The following is a 19,964-nucleotide window of genomic DNA, read 5'->3' on the forward strand; positions in this document are numbered from 1 at the left end:
TTTAAAAAGGGCACAGTATACTCAAATCAAGGGGTGGCATAAGCCAAACACAATCGGGCTAGGCTAATAAATGCCCCAGGGCAGATAGCCTAGTATGAACCTATGAACCTATGAACACCTGCACCAACTGGAAAGGCTGCAGAAATACCTCATCAAGAGAATCCATGGCCTCCAGCACCTGTCCTATGCGGATAGGCTCAAATCACTGTCACTCTACTCGGTATCATACAGATTGCTCAGAGGTGATCTGTGTCTCGCCTACAAGGCAATATTGGACCCTGCCCTACTAGAGATGCTCCATACCAATAAGTCTAACTCCATGTGCATTACCCACTCAATAGGCTTAAATCTAATATGTGACATCAACAAAACCTGCTGGAGAGACAGGTTTGTCTCCCAGAGGCCGCCCCATCTTTGGAATAGACTTTTCATACATGTCAAACAGAGTACCTTGCTGATCCTCTTCAAGCGCAACCTTGATGAGTGGATGGGAAACCACTCATTTGTCCCAGGGGTTCCACCATTGTCCCTCATTGTCAGAGGTGACAGGTGCTGACTGAGGTTTCTTTTTTTTGGGGATAAACTCTTGGCTAGGCTTGTAAGGGCCCCAGGGCCATTAGTCTAGCGACCTCCTATGATCCTAGTATACATCATTAAATCACTATAGTAGCTATCCCTTTGTATACCAAGGTACTTGTGATTTTGAGAGCACTAGCTGCAAGAACCTCTCGGCAACCAAATTGGAATACAGAGGAAGTATCCCAGGCATCAGTGTTAGGATGTATACACATTAGTTAAACTTACAGTTAGTTTATAACAACCTGATGAATAAGGCCAACAATGGGTTGGCTTTTAAAAAATCTAATTGCTTTAATCTGCCTTTGCATTCTTCAATAAACACTTTTGAAACTTTGTGTGATTCAGACATCAGAAAATTCAGATTTTTGAAATGTAAGGGAAGGTTTTTCAACCTATTTCAGTCAGAACAAGTAATTTTACTGGGAATTTCCAAGGACAGTAACATTGTACTTATGAAGTCTGACAAATGTGGTGGGCTAGTGATAATGAAATGTTTTGAGTATCCAGACAAAATAAAAACCCATATTGGGTGATGACAACTTTTATGTGAATGTATAGTAAAATGTGATGAACATTGGATGCGCTAATATTGAGTTTTCTCCTGAGTTGTTTTCTTTATTGGTTGTTACCCATCCTGTGGTGCCTGCCATTAAAGTATCTACCTTGTTTGCACAGTTATGTTAGTTGTCTGATTTATAAATGTGTTAATTAACTTTTTCCTCTTCTAGCACAGGAAGCTAATTGGAGAGCAGTCTTCTGTATCAGAGATTGACAGAGAGACTTTCTGGCATAGGGGTGCATATTATTTCTTTTCATTTGATAATCATAATTGTATTCAGGGTGTCTGTAGATGTATTTGCTGTATGTCAGTAAGATAGAACAGAGTGGTTATCTAAAAATAATACTGTCTAGCTTAATGTGTACAGAGCACATGTATAGTACATTTCCTAATATTCTGAAGGATGATAATATTATAGAGGTTAGCAATATGTGTGCCCTTTGCAATGTTATTGTTGTATACATGCAAAATTTAGATCTGTTACAGGGAATAACTATAGTATTATAAGAGGTACTTAGCATCACTGTGGTACAACTGCTATTTTTAGATACAGCATAACTCTTGCCCATAAGTTCCACAGCACAACTGCAAACACACCTCGGGAATGCTGTGTTCCTCCTATTCTGTTATCACATCATAGCATAAGGACAGCTCTACATGTACACATAAGCAATTAGTGGCACTACACATAGTTTTACTGTTGTACTACTTTACTGCTTTAGTAGTATGTAACCATTTGATGTTCTGCTTCATGTATAGTTGTGTCTTATGCATTCGTTTATTTCTCTATCTTCCCACTCCCCTTGGTACTTTGCTTTTAATAATTACTTTCTCTCCATTTATGTTTTCATTTTGTACAGCAGCTGCCATGGCTGTGTCAGTGATGTGGTCTTGATTTCCAGTCCCAGGCAGGCCCATTTATCCATTGTGTGTACCCCACTTGTAATCCATCCTTCCTGTCAGGTGGGTGCAGCGGGGAGCAACCAGAAAATTACATCTGCTATCTGTGGTGCTGCTTCAGTATCTGGGAGTGCTATTGTTTCCTGTGGTGGCACTACCATGGTCGAATAATATGCTAAATGCAGGGAGATAGTAGAGGTAGTGGGGGATATGATAAGGAGAGAGTTACTTTATTCACAGACATTCACAGATAACTGAGATTTTGTTTACATAGGACTAAACAAATCACAGAAAGGGTGCTCTACCTGTTACTTCCTTTGCCTCAAGTTTAATAAGGTACTTCCAGGTAAACCAACAGCTGGATCCATGGCCACTTCCTTAGCCTTCTTTAGAAACTTGTTAGTGGAAGATATTTATACTGCTGTGCCATGGGCTTCACTGCACACTTTTGCAAGACACTACAAGCTGATGTGATCTCAAAATGTAGGCCGTCATTTGGGACACCATCCTCAGTTGTATTCCTTCATAATGTTATCCAAGAGATATGACAGGGGACTCGACTTTTTGTTGAGGCAGGAAGATTGGGATCTTGTAAGATGCAGAAGTTATATACTTACTATACCCCCACTCTGCACCCACAGCTTAGGAACTTTGAGGTGCTAGTAGAAAAGGAAATTAGAAAAGCTGTCAGAAATAATAAAACAATCTCTTAACTTAGCTAAAGAAGAAAATGACTTATTGTTTAAATTAAGGGATGACAACACTGTTATGGTCATGAGACCAGATAAAGTAGGGGGAACAGTTTTCATGGATAGCATAGGTTATGAAGCAAGGATGATGGACATCTTGGAAGACAGTGAAAAATATATAAGGGTGTCAATTAATGTGGCATACAAAAAAATCTTTTTTTCATTAGATGATCTGCTTTTGGAGGGTTTCATAGACGTTGAGTTGTACACATTTTTACACAATGAAAAACCTAGAGTTCCTTCAATATTTGGCATACCCAATGTCCACAAAAATGTTATGGACCCAGCACTCAGACGTACAGTTTCAGCGGAGGGCTCGGTAACAGCCCCCCTTGCTAAATATATAGGCATGAAATTTAAAGCACTTTCCATAGCAGGTAGAAAAATGCTGAAGGATTCTTGTGACTTATTAAGACATATTAAAACCAATCTATACAATGAAAGTATTATATTCATAGCAAGTGATATTATTGATTTGTTTACTTCTGTCCTCCATGACTAGGGTATGAACTGGTTTAAAGAAGTTATTTCACAACATAAGAATATTACAAATAATGAATTCAGAACTCATTTGGTTCTGATGGATTTAGCATTAAAAAATAATTTCATTCACTTCGAGGGAGAATTTTTTCAGCAGAAGAAGGGTGTAGCAATGGATGCAAGGTGTGCCCCAACTTTTGCAAATATTAATCTAAAGTAGTTTACTTCATTTTATCTTTAACCTCTGGGTACCGGATCCGTATCAGATCTGAGCTGGCAACTTCAAAAGCATCTGCTCCGAGCTCCAAGCTCCTCCCCCTACCCGTAATACACCACCACTACCTTCCAACCCTCAGATCTCATTTGCCGCGGCTTCGCAACTCATTGTGATCCTTGAGCTCTAGGTCATGAGTAGACTTTTGAAGTTACTGATTTCCCTTTTTAATAGTCAGTTGGTAGTCTAGGTCTCCTCCCTTCCTTCCTCTCGCTGGTGCATCAAGTGTAGGTAGATTTCTATACTTTTAGGTACTGGTTCTGTAGTAGTTAGACCCCCCCCCCCTCAGCTTTCTGTGTGCTTGTGTTTCTGTGTGTGTGGTGGGTGGAGAGTGTCTTTGGTGATTTCTTGGTTATGGCTGATCAACCAAAGCAAGTATTTAAAAGATGTACAGAGTGTGGCCACAAACTGTAGCTTGCCGACGGCCACACTCTGTGTGTTCTTTGTTTGTGTGCTGCCCATCTGTCAGCTGACTGCAGTATTTGCATGGGTTTTAACCCGCAAGCCCTTAAGGACCGTAGGGCTAAACGTATTGTGAAGGGCCTTCTCCCTTCTATGGAGGCGGCTGCCTCAAGTTCTGCTTCGGTCACGTCTGTGACTGCCTCTCCTTTGGATCCTGCCCCTACTTCTCCTCCCTCCCAGGCCGGGACTCATCCTTCTGCCTCTAGGCCTGTGGAAGGAGAGCATGGAAAAGGTAGAGAGAAGTAGAGAGAACACAAGACTGATAAGTGGAAGAGGTCCCTGGAGCTTTCGGCTCAGACCGGGTCTCCCCCCAAACTTCAGGCTAGGCACCGACCTGACTCCCCTCAGCTCCGATCTCCTAGGTTTTCTCCTGAGCTGGAGGAGCCCAAGCCATCTTCTAGGGTTTTGGTTCTCCGACCCATCAGGTCAGAGTCCATAGCTTTGTTGCGGTGAACCCACAGTCTCTCAGAAGCTGACATGGATAAAATGATACGGAGATTTATTCGCACACAAATTCAGATGGGAGTCTTCCGTCCCCCTCTCCCTCTGGTGGGGGGAGCTTGCTTCCCTTCTTTACACCTATATCTCCTTCTCCGATCCGACTCCTGGTTTTAGAGTACATGGATCCAAGAAGTTCCCTAGTCAGGGGGTCAGCGCCGACGGTACCTGTTTCCCTGATGCCGGCAGCTGCCTGGAGCATGTTGGATCTGACTAGCTTGGATCCGAGTGGCTCTCAGAGCTGTAGCCTGGGTGTTGGATCTGAGGAGGTGGAGTTTTTTCCATTGGCTTCAACCTTGTCAGGTCACGGCCACCTCCTCGGCTCTCCGTCCACTTGGGGCCTGGGTCCAATCCCAACGTTGGACCCGAGGAGAGCGGCTCCCTTACTAGTGTCCTAGGAAGCTCTCTCTCCTTCGGCATTCAATGTTGTGGAAAGGGTCCTGTTTAGTGGGTTGAGGCCCCTGACTATATCTTCGGACTCTACCCTGACTCCCTCTGTTTTTGGTGTGACTCCCATCATTTTACCACAGAGACAGCCCGTGCTCAAGGAGCCCCAGGTGGTTTCCCTTGAGGAACAACAGGTGGTTTGCGAGCCCCCTTCATACAGCCCCACCAGAGAGGTTCCTCGCAAGCATACATACAAGAGGAGGCACTTGGACTCCTCTCCAGATCACCTCCTGAGGATGTCTTCTTCGGAGACATCATGAATATTTTGCACCAGCAGAGAGGTTAGGTGTCCCCCCCCCTGCAGATCCATTAGTGGACTTGGTCACCTAGCGGGCTTGGAAGAAACCAGATACCATGGAACCAATCCCAAAGTGCCCGGATAAAATCTTAAGAGCCCCCCTCCGGATAGACTTGCTTGGAATAAAGGGTCCCCGGTAGACGCTATGGTGGTAGCAGCCGCCACCAAGAGGGAACTAGCCCAGGAGAGTTCCTCGGTCCACCCTCCTGACCGGGAAGCGGGTTTATGTGTCAGCAACCTTTTTTATTAGGGCGCTAAACTAGCTTGGCCATGTTACTCGACTTCAGCGTGACCTGGTTAAGGAACTGGCTAAGTCGCCCTCAAAGTCCATGTTGTAGGAGGACAGGTGTACGTTCTCTGCGAGGATGGCTACCTTGACAGCAGTTTCTAATACATCCATGTGACTCCTCTCACACGCGACAGAAGGAGCAGCTAGGTTGGCTGGGTCCATCATCTCCATGAGGTGTCACACCTGGCCCAGGTTGTGTCAAGTCATGGAACCCTTCAAGGCGTCTTTTGCGAATGCCCCTTATGACAGTTCTTCCCTCTTTGATAAGACCATCCGTGACACCTTGGTCCAGAGTGAGAAAGATGGGAAGACACTGTCTGCTGTCGGAATCCACTGCTCGAACCCTCAAAGATCCTTTTCCCAGAATCAGCGAGGGCAGAAGATGTGGTTCCGGAAGACACAGTATTCCTGGGACACTCGGGGCCCTTCTTCCCCTAGAGGCAGAGGGGGACAAGACAGATGCCAGCCCAGAGGCAGAGGGGGTCCGAGGAATGTTGGGTCTCGAGAATCATTCTCGGACAGGCCCACGCAGCAACCCTGAGGGGTTGCCTGACTGCTCTGCTCTGGAGGCAGTCGGGGGTCGCCTGTCATTGCACCTGACAGCATGGGAGTCCATGTCATCAGACTCTTGGGTGCTTCAGATAATTTCCAGAGGCTATTCAATCCCATTTGTGGTTCTCCCTATCCCTTTCCAACACCTCTTAGATCTACCACCTCTGCAAAGGGAGGCAGCAGCACTAGAGGTTTCCAAGCTGCTAAAGAAACAAGCCATCAAACCCGTCCTTCTAGATCAGTCTGGATAGGGCATCTACTCCAGGTTCTTTTTAGTACCAAAAAAGATAGGGGACTTAAGGCCCATTCTGGACCTGTCTACTCTGAACCTGTCAGTTGCCAAAGAGAATTTCTGGATGGTCACCTTACAGTCCATCCTGCTGTACCTGCAAGAGAGAGACTGGATGTACTCGTTTGACCTCCAGGACACCTACTATCACATAAAGATGCACAGAAGCTCCAGGAGGTTTCTCCACTTCTAGCTAGGGGCCAATCATTATAACTTTCGAACCCTACCCTTTGGTCTCACCACAGCCCTCAGGGTGTTCACCAAAGTGATGGCAGTAGCGGCTCACCTGAGGCTTCAGGTCTACCCTTACTGGACGATTGGCTCCTTACTGCTCCCACCAAGCATCTTCTTTATCAGACCAGAGACTATTTCCTACATCTTGCACACTGTCTAGGGATTACAGTCAACACAGCCAATTCTGTTCTGAACCCTGTCCAGGTTATAGAATACATAGGAGTATGGATAGACACGTTACAAACAAAAGTCTTCCTGATCTCAGAGAGAGTTCAAAACTTAAGGATGCATGTCGCTTTCATTTATCTATCTCATCTTCCCTCAGCAGAGTCAGTTTTAAGGGCTCTAGGTTCTATGGCAGTAATGATACCACTTCTACCATGTGCTCACTTAATCATGCAAGTACTTTAGTGGACTCCAGCGGTGCAGTGGTCTTTGTTGGATCTTCCATTGTCGTACCCGATACACATAAGCAAAGTCTGCAGGTTGTCCCCTCTATGATGGATGCATTCTTCAGAAATCTTGGAAGGACGACCTTTTGTCACAGCCCATGCCCAAACCACAGTGACCACCGATGCCTCCCAGCTAGGGTAGGGGGGCCTTGCTCAGGAAGGACAGTCCAAGGCATGTGGTGCCCGATCAAGACCAGTTTGCATATAAACATTCTGGAGATGAGGGCAGTCCTTTTAGCGTTGCAGGCCCTTCTGGCTTTTCTACCTCTGGGAGCCATTGCAATTCAGTCAGCAAACAGGGAAGGACCAGATCTTACCCCCTTTGTCGCGAGGTCATGAGAGTTTGGGAATTGGTGATCTCCACTGGTCATTTTCTGGTAGCAACCCATATTCCAGGACGGTCCAACATTCTGGCGGACAAACTGAGCCAGAATATCCTGATGCCTTACGAGTGTTCTCCGAATCCTTTCAGTAGTGGAGCAGATCTATCTAGTGTGGGGTCGGCCTTGCTGCGATCTCTTTGCATCTCCGTCCAACACGAAGTGCAGTGAGTTCTTCCCTCTGAACGCCCCAATGGTGGAATCCCCCAGAGATGCTTTAGTCCATGCTTGGCCTCCCGGTCTTTTTTATGCTTACCCTCCTTTACCTCTTATCCCAAAGTTCCTCCAGAAGGCACGTTAACTGGGGAGCAAAGTGATCCTCATTGCCACGTTTTGGCCTTGCCAGGTATAGTTTTCCTTCCTCTGGTCTCATCTTCTAGCTCCTCCTTGGACCTTGGATCCCATTTCAGATCTCATTTCTCACCCCTCAGGGGTCCCCTCATCCAAATCTGGGCAGTCTGAAACTCACATCTTGACTGCTGCAGTTCCTTAATTGCTAGGACTCCCGGGTTGTCTTCTTCGGTCAGAACTATTCTGGTGGCAGCTCATAAGTCATCCACCAGGAAGATTTATCGCAACAAATGGAAGCGTTTTTCCTTTTGGGCCTCTCAAAGGAATTTAGATCCTTTCACCACTTCCATTCCGGCTATCCTTGATTGTTTTGGCAAATATCTTTCAACAAGGGGCTAGCTCGTCTAAGGTGAAGGTCCAACTAGCCGCCATTTCTCATTTTCATGTTGGTGAAAACTCTGCTTCTTTGGCCTCTTCCATTTTGTGCAAAGCCTTTATCAAAGGTACCTTCCTCTTACATCCTCCGGTCAAAGATCCTTTTCCTTCGTGGGACCTTACTATGCTACTACAAGCGTTGGTTGCCCCTCCCTTTGAACCTGCAGCAACCGTAGACCTTAAGTTTCTGTCTTGGAAGACAGCCTTCCTAGTGGCTATCACCTTGGCTGGGAGGGTCTCAGAACTTCAGGTTTTGTCTGTCAAGGTTCCATACATGGTCTTCCATAAAGACACGGTTTCTATTCACACCAATCCCTCCTTTCTTCCAAAAGTGGCATCTGAGGTCAGTATCAATCAGGCTATCAATTTACCTGTTTTCTTTCTAAATTTCACAAACAAAGTTGAATACAAGTTGCATTTGTTGGATGTTCATAGACAGCTACAGTTCTATTTGCACAGGACCAAAACTTTTCGTAAATCTGACCAGTTGTTTGTGTCCTTTTCTAAACCATTTTTGGGTAAACTTATTTCCAAGGTGACCATTGCCAGGTGGATTTCTCTATGCATCCTTCAGATCTACAAGGATAATGGTTTGTTTCCTCTGGGTCGGATTAGAGCTCACTCGACAAGGTCCATGACTACTTCTGTGGCCTTTTGGTCTAGAGTATCCTTAGACGACATTTGTTCTGCAGCTACTTGGTCCTCATCTCATACTTTTATTTCTCACTATAAATTGGATTTGATTTCTCGAAGGAGAGCATCCTTTGGTTCCGCGGTGCTCCAGAATATTTTTCCATGAGGGCCACCCAGGTATTTAGTAGCTGGGGACTGTGTCCCACAGTTCGAAGATCAAATGAAGTAAACTAATTTAGATAAAGAAGTTATGTACTCACCATAACATTCCATCTGAGTAGTTATACTTCATTTGTCTTCAACTGTCCCTCCCTCCTTCCCCCTGGCCTTACCATATGGACATCTTTCATAGGTGGCACATTGTGTGTGGTAAGGTGGTTTGGGTCGGGTTGTTTAGTATAAGGTACTGCAAACTCGATCTAAGGGTTGGAAGGTAGTGGTGGTGTATTATGGGTAGGGGAAGGAGCTTGGAGCTCGGAGCAGATGCTTGTGAAGTTGCCGGCTCGGATCTGATGCAGATCCAGTACCCACAGGTTGGAGACAAATGAAGTATAACTACTCAGATGGAACGTTATGGTGAGTACATAACTTCTTTTTCTCTCTCTTATTGGGAAAAGAAATGCATTTTCAACTCTGGTTATGCTAGCCTATACAAGTGTTACCTAGATGATATATGCCTGTTTTGGACAGACACTGAAGAAACATTACTGAGGTTTTTTGAATACTTGTCTCAAGCTATTCATTTTTAAGGTTCACTTATAATATAGATAGGGACAAAATGAACTATTTGGACATTACTATCCACAAAAGTGTAGGCAAGTTTAGGACAACAGTATATAGAAAAATGACTTATTCTAATTCATATTTGTTTTACACAAGTGGGCACCCTAACTAACAAAAAAGAGGTCTAGTAAAAGGTCAGTTTGTAAGGCATAGCAGAATGACCTCAGAAGACGCAGATTATTTATATGAGTGTGATTTACTCACTGAGATGTTTAGAGAAAGAGGTTGCCCATTAAGACTGATTAGTTAGGAACGAAGTTACACAAGGGAGGAATGATAGGTGTGGAACCCTCTTAGGTAGGGATAGCTCCAACAACAGTGTAGATGATCATAGTGGCAATGCAAGAAAAGAGAACTATAAGGGAGCTTTTATTATAAATTACAATGGTGATGCGGAAATAGTTAAAAGAATAATAGAGAGAGAATGGGCCAAGTTTGCTTCCATTTCAGATTTTGACTCTTATCTTCAAAAGACCTTTTAAATGCATTTACAGAAAAAATTTTAATTTTAAAAATATAATGGAGAATAATAAGCAAGGGAACATGAGTGGGCAAAAGAAGACTGGTACATTTAAATGTGGATCCTGTCAACAATTTCCATATATTGCGAGTGGTAGTATATATACATCAAGGCAAGAGACAAATTAGTTAGGGGGGCATCCTTTAGTAATTGCAACACAAGTCTGTGGTCTGTGTGGCCATGTGCAACTAATGTAATGCATTTTACATAGGTAAAACAGAGACAAAGTTACAGAGAAGAATATACAAGCATCGGAATGACATGAAAAATAAAAATAGTAATAATGCATTATATAGACATGTTACATCTTATGAGGGAGCAGAATGTTTGTTTCATGTCCTTAAAACAGTAACAGTGGACATTAGGGGAGGCCCATGGGAAACACAATTAGAATATAGGGAATTATTGTTTTTTGAAGCCAGCAGCTTCCCAGGGTTAAATGACATGGTCTGCATTACCCCAGTTCTTAAGCTTAGGTCTGCTAAATTATAAAGTGTTTTTTATATCTACCACTAGAGGGAGCATGAACCATACAAACAACTTTTAGGAGCTAGCCAGAATGGTTTTATTATAAGCTGTTTAACTTGTTCACATAAATAGATTTTTTTAATGTTTTAAATATTTACAAAGTGGCAATGTTTTACAATTGGACATATTATTAGTATGCATTTTTTTCTTTTTTATGCATTTGTATGATGTATTTAAGTATATGCTTTTTTAAAAAATATTTTAAGATTATTTAATATCTTAATTAGGGAGTGTTTTCCATTGGCAATTTTAAATGAGGGCTTGTATAAATTATAAAGGCTTAGGAGGTTGTGTTTTATCTGATGAAGTCTGCTAACAGAACAAAAATGCGCAAAAAACATTGTGTTTATGGTACTTCTGGATTACACTGTTCTTTTTACACGTGGATGCTGTTTTTGAACAATAAATGTGCTTACTGATTATTTGGAAGGTTTTCCTTTCATTGGTGCCCTAATTTGATTTTCGTTTGGTTTTGTAAGTGTTTTTTGCACTTTAGGGCACTTTCCTCCTCCCTTTACTTATTATAATGACAGATATTCATGATCCATGTCTGTCCACCTCAACATACCCTCTCTCCTTCCCCCGCCTGCTGATCTCTTCTCTCTCTGTACCAGCCTAGTCAACATTACCCAAGGTTTTTATTTTTATTTTATTTATTTTATTTTTGTTAACCGGGAAAGTCCGACTGGACACAGGTCCATTTTCAGCAGAGGCCCGGAGAGAAAAGCTCCATGATACAATACAATATTAGATTAAAACAGTACAAGGCAATTCTTAACATTTATAAGTAGTACAGAGGACCATTTACATGGCATGTGATAACTCTAGTAGAATATACAGTCAGTACTCTAGTAAAATATACAATTAGTACAAATAATACAAATATATATAATTTTTTTTTTTTGTAGAAATATTAGTAAATATAAAGTTGAAATACATTTATGCTTTAGTATAACCGATAAGTAAATAAATGCCCATAGTGGCATAAAATAGGATAAAGGTATAGGTAGGATGAGAGTAAGATAAGCTCTGTTAGGTATTGTGTTAGTCTAGAAATGGATTAGAGTGTTTTTCAGGTAAGGGATATAGTACAGAACAGTACAAGTGTTGGAATGTTTACTGCTGTTAGATTGATGAAATGTTAGGATGATTTTTAGGGGAGAAGTAAGTGCTTTAACCTTTCTGAGACAGATAAGAGTGTGGTGCTCTTTTACCTAGTAACTGTAGGCAGATTGCTTACAAACTTGGTCTGCAGAAAAAAAGAGAAATGAAGTGCATTGTAGGAGTGGGGGGAGGAGCTTGACCTTAAGGAAAAGACTATATATGATGAGTCCATGACAACTGCAGCAAGTGATCCTTCTGTTAAAGGGGAGTGAAATGGATATGAAGATCTATTGTTGTGGTGAGTACATAACTTTCATCTACAGGAATACACCTTTAGGCAATATCATGCAAATGTACCAACATATCTAACACAGCTTGTAATGAATAACATACAAGGGGAAAGAACATCTCAAGAGGACATCCACAGAAATGTACACCCTTTCCAGGGTGTCCACAGAAATGTAGTTATTATGGTGAGATTCTAATGCTTACATTTTGACAGCTGCTCCATCCTGTTAGAAGTAGTGTGCTTCACTCTCAGTTTGCAGTACAAAAGTAAGCTCAATTCACAAACTGAAGTAAGCTTAGCACAGGACAGACCATAAATACCCACTCCTCTTATGAATTATCTACCAAATGCATAAAACCTAGTAAAGTGACTGCACACCATATTAGTGAATCCAGATAGCCTTCTTTGGCTTGTATATGGTGTATATGTATACATGTATTTTTGCTTATACAGGAGACTAGACATCTTTAGTAACATTTATCTTATTACATATTTTGTTTCTAATAGAAGCTTAATAATTTCATCCTTATCTGTTAAATACTATATATATAGTTCTATGAGTGTATGTGTGTGTGTGTGTGTGTGTGTGTGTGTGTGTGTGTGTGTGTGTGTGTGTGTGTATGTATGTATGTATGTCTACAGCTAGTCATGTTATCATTAACAAAATGTACATGCTGCCTTTTACTTGATATAGGACTTTGTCACTTCAACATGGAATCAGACAGGAACTGTGAGTGGGAGACTTTCTGCCAAACATCCAGTAAGTCATATTTATTTGAATTATTACTTATATTAGTATTAGATCCTGTCTGTTTTTGTTTCCCTTTGTATCTCTCTCTCTTCTGCAATTGTACAGTAGTTTTCAACAAGTGCTTTATTAATATATGGCAGTGTGTTACACATGTTGCACCCAAACACACACATACACACACATCTATATCTATATCCATATCTAATCTATATCTATATTTCTTTCTCTCTTTCACTGTATATATATATATATATATATATATATATATATATATATATCTAGGTGTGTGTGTGTGTGTGAGTGTGTGTGTGTGTGTGTGTGTGTGTGTGTGTGTGTGTGTGTGTGTGTGTGCGTATGTGTTTGGGTGCATAATTTATGTATGTGTGTATATATATATATATATATATATATATATATGTGTGTGTGTGTGTGTTTGTGTGTGTGTGTATGTGTGGGGAGGGGTATGTGTATATATGAGTCTACTTCATTTCACTGAAAACAGACTTCACTGAAACTTATTTAGTTGAAAACTCATTTCACTGAAAATCAATTGCCTGAGCACAATTCACTGAAAGCTCACTTCATTGAAAACTCATTTGACTGAAACTCATTTTGTTGAAAGGTATATGCCCTGTTCCCCACTGTAGTGTGATCCTGCAGTTAGTATATATATATATATATATATATATATATATATATATATATATATATATATAAGGGGGGGCACAGCCCCTCATTGGGGGTTGTCCCACATAGTGTGGGTATATATTATCTTCTGGAAAGTGTTATTCATTCAACTTGTAAGTATCCACGTCTATGGATCTGAAGTAGTTTACTTTATTTGCTCTTCAATCTTTGGGCTTCGGATCCGACACAGCCACATAGGATTTTTGATCCGATCTCTCAGCTACTCCCCTCTACCCATAATGCCCTCTGTCTCCTTCCTCCCTTCAGATCTCGTTTGCCACTGATATAGCAAGCAGCGTGATCTGTGCTTTTAGCAGTGAGGCGATTCGTTTTCAAATTTTTTTGAGGGTTTGTAAGTGATTTCTTTTCTACAATCTTACCTTCTCCTTCTCTTTTACCCCTTCCTGCACGACAGTCATCGGTTTAAAAAAAAAAAAAAAGAGAGCAACAAGAAATTTGTGGGTCCTCTCCAGAGAGTCCCACTGAAGAGGCTCCACGCAAACGAATGTGCAAGAGGAGGCAATTGGACTCCTCATTCGAGTCACTCACTTCAGACACTGATTTTGAGGAAGTGTAAGGCTCCCCCCGATCCCCCCTGAGGATGTCTCATTTGGGGACATCATGGAAATCCTTTGCCAGAAGGGGGGTGGTCTGCCCAAAAGCCAACCCCAGATGAAGCAGTGTTTCTCAAGACATTTGGCACAGGCCCATCTGCTTCCTGGGTGCTCCCTCCTGCAGATCCTTTGGTGCATCTTATAACATCTTGGGTGTGGAAGGAACCGGACATGGTGGAGCCCATCCGAAGCAACCCGACAAAGCCCTTAGCCCTCCGTTGGACAGAATGCATTGGTTTAAAGGGTGCCCAATTGATGCTATGGTCGTGGCAGTGGCCACCAAGAAAGAGCTCGCCCAGTAGAGCTCTACGGTCCTACCCGCCTGACTGCAAGTCACGTACGTTGGACCGTTTTGGGAAGCGGGTGTATGCTTCAGCAACATTCACTGTTAGGGCGCTGAACTACATGGCACACCTGACTCGACTTCAGTGTGACCTGGTCAAGGAGGTCGCTGAATGGACCCAGAGTCCATGTTGACTGAGGACAAGAAAACGTTCTCCACCTGCATGGCCACTCTGAAGGCTATCTCCAATACATCCAAACGCCTCCTCTCCCATGCTATGGTAGGAGCCGCTAGGGCAGCTGGTGCAGGAATCACCATTAGGCATCATTCTTGGCTCTGGCTGTGTCAGTTTTCTGACCTCTTTAAGATGTCTTTTACCAACGCCCCATATGATTGTACCTCACCCTTTGGGAAGTCAGTGAAAGAGACACTGGTCCAGAGTGAGAATGACGGGAAGACTCTATCTACCGTTGGGATCCGCTTCTCCCCCCCCCCCCCTCAAAGATCCTTCTCCAGGAATCAGCAAGGGACAAAGAAGATGTGGTTCCAGAAGTCTCAGTTGTTTTCCCGGGACACTCAGGACAACTCGTCTCCCAGAGGCAGAGAGGGTTACAGTAAGTGCCAGCCCAGAGGCAGAGGGGGGCCTAAAAAATACTGGCGCTCAAGAACCTTTCTGGACAGACCTGGGCAGCAGCCCTGAGGGATTGCCTGACTGCTCCTGTCTGGAGCCAGTCGGGGGTCGCCTTTTGCCACACCCAGCGGCATGGGAGTCCATTACAAATAATCGCTGGGTGCTGCAGATCATATCCAGAGGCTATACAATTCCCTTTGCCCAGCCACCCCTTCTTCCCAGACACCTCCCAGATGTCCCACCCACTCAAAGGGAGGCAGCAGCCTTGGAAATAGAAAAGCTGCTAAAAAAGAGAGTCATGCAAAGGGGTCCCCCCCAGACCAGTCCAGATTGCGGTTTTATTCCAGGTTCCTTTTAGTGCCAAAGAAAACGGGGGACCTAAGACCCAGCCTGGATCTTTCCACACTGAACCTGGTAGTTACCAAGATGAAATTTCAGATGGTCACTCTCCTTTCTGTCCTGCCCTATCTGCAGACAAATGACTAGATGTGCTCGATCGACCTCCAAAATGCTTACTACCGTATCAAAATTAATAGAAGCTCTCAGAGGTTCCTCCACTTCTGGCTAGGTGCCAGTCATTTTCAGTTCAGAGCCCTCCCCTTTGGTCTCACCCCTGGCCCCCGGGTGTTAACCAAGGTGATGGCAGTAGTAGCAGTTCACCTAAGGCTTCAGGGTATCCAGGTTTTCCCGTTCCTGGATGATTGGCTCTTTGTTACCCCGACCAAGCATCTACTTTGTCATGCCAGGGACTCTTTTCTGCTTTTAGCCCACCTTCTAGGTATTACCATCAATCTTTCTATATCAGCACTGACTCTGGTTTAGAGCCTGTATTTCATCAGAGCAAGGTTGAATACAATACAAATGCAGGTTTTTCTCACTCTGGAGACAATACACTGTCTAAAGCTGCATGTGTTGCAGGTTCTTCATGTAGAGGTTCCGACGGCAGAAGCAGTCCTCAGGGCTTTGGGGTCTATGGCAGCTACAATCCAATTATTGCCTTTAGCATGCCTTCACATGCAGATTCTTCAATGGACCCTGGCCGTCCTGTGGTCTCTTCTGGATCTACCCATGTCTTACCCTGTCAAAATATCTCGGGTGTGTAGGGACTCCCTTCTGTGGTGGATTCAGTCTCTGGACCTTACAAAGGGTCGTCCTTTTCTTCCACCCTTGCCCAAAGCCACGGTGACCACGGATGCCTCCGAGCTGGGGGGGGGGCATTACTCGGAACTGGCGGTCAAAGGCACGTGGTCCCTACCTGAGACCAGTTTACATATCAACATTCTAGAGATGAGGGTGGTGCTTCTAGCGTTGTAAGCTCTTCAGGCTCATCTTCCTCAAGGGATGATTGCCATTCAGACGGACAATATGTCAGTAGTCTGGTACATCAACAAGCGGGGGGAACCAGATCCTACCCCCTTTGTCATGAAGCCGTGAGAGGGGGCAATCACCCACCGGTCATTTTCTGGTAGCAACACTTATTCCAGATCGGTCCAACATTCTCGCGGACAGGCTCAGGAGGTCTATCCTTCTGCCTTATGAGTGGTCTCTGAACCCTTCAGTGGCGGAGTGGATCTTCTTCAGGTGGGGGTGATCCTTGCTGCAATCTCTTCACATCTTCTTCCAACGTGAAGTGTAGCAAGTTCTTCGCTCTGAACCCCCCCCTCAGGAGGAAGCTCCTAGAGACACTCTGGTTCATGCTTGGCCACCCGGTCTACTCTATGCGTATCCTCCCCTGCCCTTGATCTTCAAGTTTCTTCAAAAACCTTGCAGACTGGGGAGCACTGTCATCCTCATTGCCCCATTCTGGCCTCGCCAAGTCTGGTTCCCATCCCTATGGTCTCACGCAATAGTTCCTCCTTGGACTCTGGATCCAGTTATGGATCTTATTTCACATCCCTCAGGGATACTTCATCCAGATCTGGTCAGTCTGAAGCTCATGGCCTGGCTGCTCCAGTTCCCATGATTGTCAGGACTCCTGGTTTATCTTCCTCCATTAAGGAGATTCTGGATGTGGATCAAAAGTCGTCCACCAGAACAGTTTATCGTAGCAAATGGAAGCGTTTTTCTATCTGGGCCTCGCAACAGGCCTTAGACCCCTTTACGGCTCCAACTTCTGCTGTTCAGGATTTTTTAACAGATCTTTTCCAACAGTGTGCCAGTTTGTCCACTATAAAAGTACAACTTGCGTCTATTTCTAATTTCCATATTGGTGACAACATGACTTCCTTAGTGTCTTCTAAACTCTGCAAGACTTTTGTTAAGGGTACTTTTCTGCTACGTCCTCCGGTGAAAAATCCAACACCTCAGTGAGACCTTACTCTGGTTCTCCAGGCTCTAGTCTCTCCCCCTTTTGAACTTGCAGCTACAATTGAGTTACAGTTCCTATCCTGGAAGACTGCCTTTTTGGTAGCCATCACTTCTACTAGGAGAGTTTTGGAACTCCAAGCTCTTTCTATCAAAATGCCTTATATGATCTTCCATAAGGATAGAGTCTACTTACAAACTAATCCATCCTTTTTGCCTAAGGTGGCCTCTAAAGCTTAACATAAATCAATCTATCAATCTGCCAGTATTTTTTCCAAATTCCCAGAACAAGGGAGAATATATATTGCATTTGCTAGATGTACACAGACAACTACACTTCTACTTGGACAGGACCAAATCCTTTCGAAAGTCTGACCAGTTGTTTGTTTCTTATACTAAGCCCTTGGGCAAACCAATTTCTAAAGTCACAGTTGCCAGATGGATATCCCAATGCATTTCCAGAGCTTATTTAGCAAGAGAGCTCTCTCCGCCGAGTCAGGTGAAAACACACTCTACCAGGTCTAAGGCTACTTTGGCGGCTTTCTGGCCTAGGGTCTCGCTGGATGACATCTGCTGTGCCGCCACATGGTCCTTATCTCATACCTTCATTTCCCACTACAAGTTGGATATAATTTCCAGAGGTAGGGCTTCTTTTGGCTCTGCCGTGCTCTGGAATATCCTTCCATGAGGGCCTCCCAGGTGCTAAGTAGCTGGGGACTCTGTTCCAAAGGTTGAAGACCAAATGAAATAAACTACTTCAGATAAAGAAGTTATGTACTCACCATAACATTCCATCTGAGTAGTTGTACTTCATTAGTCTTCAACCATCCCTCCCTCCTTCCCCCTGCCTTGTCACTATTGTTCTGACCATGTGCTGATGCTGATCAAGCTCATGGCCATTCTTTATGTTCCTTGGTTATGAGTATCTACTATAAACAATTTTCAACACTGCAGCAAAAAAAGCTCCGTGGAAAAAAGTCCAAACACTTCAAAGATTTCACAGATTTAATTAAGCAGTTTTCGTCACCTTCAATAAGGCAACTTCCTCAGATTACATTCTTACAAACAAGGCCATTAAATAGTAAAACAACACGTCACATGATCGTACCTGAAAGGTGTATTAATATGCGAAAAAATAGTACTTTTGTTAAAAACTTTTTGAAGTCTGTGTTTTAGGTTGCTAATTATAATCAATATATATATATACTGCACCACTGTTGACATGACTAACATCACTTACGCCCATAATTAACATACCCAAAATAAAAATTGAAAGTCAACAAATATAAAAAAAACTAAATACATTTATGGCATCCATATAACCATAAATTAATAAGGCTAGCATTTGTATATAGTTAATTATTCACTTTCTCTCTAAACTTCTGAGTTTTAAAAGACATGTTATGTTACAGTGGTCATTAACCCAGGTTCAGCAAAGGCATTCAATCTTATTTGCCATGCCAGTTCACATTCTTCGAGTAGTAAATTTAAAGGATCACCTCTAATGCTATGTTGAATTTGGTCTATTGCTTTGAAAGTAAATTTGTGTCCTAAATGTAACATACTATGCCTAGCAAGTGCATTGTCACTTTTACGTGTCGCTATTGCATAAGTATGTTCATAGACTCTATCTCTAAGTCTTCGCTCCGTTTTTCCAATGTAAAAAGCTTTACATGAGGAACACGAGGCAGCGTAGACAATCATTTTTGAGTTGCAGTTCAAGCTGTGTTTTATTTGATATTTTCTTTCATTAATGATAAATGTAATCTGAGGAAGTTGCCTTATTGAAGGTGACGAAAAGCGCTTAATTAAATCTGTGAAAACTTTGAAGTGTTTGGACTTTTTTCCACGGAGCTTTTTTTGTTGCCTTGGTTAAGAGTATGACATTAATCTATAGTGGTAAGGCTTTGTTGGGGTGGGTTTATGTCTTGTTATGAGCAGCAAACGCGATCTGAAGGGAGGAAGGAGACAGGGGGCATTATGGGTGCCTTGGTTAAGACCCAGCCTGGATCTTTCCACACTGAACCTGGTAGTTACCAAGATGAAATTTCAGATGGTCACTCTCCTTTCTGTCCTGCCCTATCTGCAGACAAATGACTAGATGTGCTCGATCAACCTCCAAAATGCTTACTACCGTATCAAAATTAATAGAAGCTCTCAGAGGTTCCTCCACTTCTGGCTAGGTGCCAGTCATTTTCAGTTCAGAGCCCTCCCCTTTGGTCTCACCCCTGGCCCCCGGGTGTTAACCAAGGTGATGGCAGTAGTAGCAGTTCACCTGAGGCTTCAGGGTATCCAGGTTTTCCCATTCCTGGATGATTGGCTCTTTGTTACCCCGACCAAGCATCTACTTTGTCATGCCAGGGACTCTTTTCTGCTTTTAGCCCACCTTCTAGGTATTACCATCAATCTTTCCATATCAGCACTGACTCTGGTTTAGAGCCTGTATTTCATCAGAGCAAGGTTGAATACAATACAAATGCAGGTTTTTCTCACTCTGGAGACAATACACTGTCTAAAGCTGCATGTGTTGCTGGTTCTTCATGTAGAGGTTCCGATGGCAGAAGCAGTCCTCAGGGCCTTGGGGTCTATGGCAGCTACAATCCAATTATTGCCTTTAGCATGCCTTCACATGCAGATTCTTCAATGGACCTTGGCCGTCCTGTGGTCTC

At 43.3% G+C, this 19,964-nt stretch overlaps 1 long non-coding RNA gene across 1 annotated transcript in view; it reads left to right on the top strand.

Moving 5' to 3' along the window:
• LOC122794774 overlaps positions 1-19,964 on the top strand; it is a 286,504-nt gene that overhangs the window by 134,988 nt on the left and 131,552 nt on the right. Inside the window, exon 2 of the long non-coding RNA XR_006363695.1 lies at positions 12,720-12,785. This is a non-coding gene — a long non-coding RNA (uncharacterized LOC122794774). The remainder of the gene's footprint in view (positions 1-12,719; positions 12,786-19,964) is intronic.

The sequence above is a fragment of the Protopterus annectens genome, chromosome 2.part1, assembly GCF_019279795.1.
Source record: "Protopterus annectens isolate FY-2018-M chromosome 2.part1, PAN1.0, whole genome shotgun sequence".
In the NCBI taxonomy this organism is placed as follows: Eukaryota; Metazoa; Chordata; order Ceratodontiformes; family Protopteridae; genus Protopterus; species Protopterus annectens.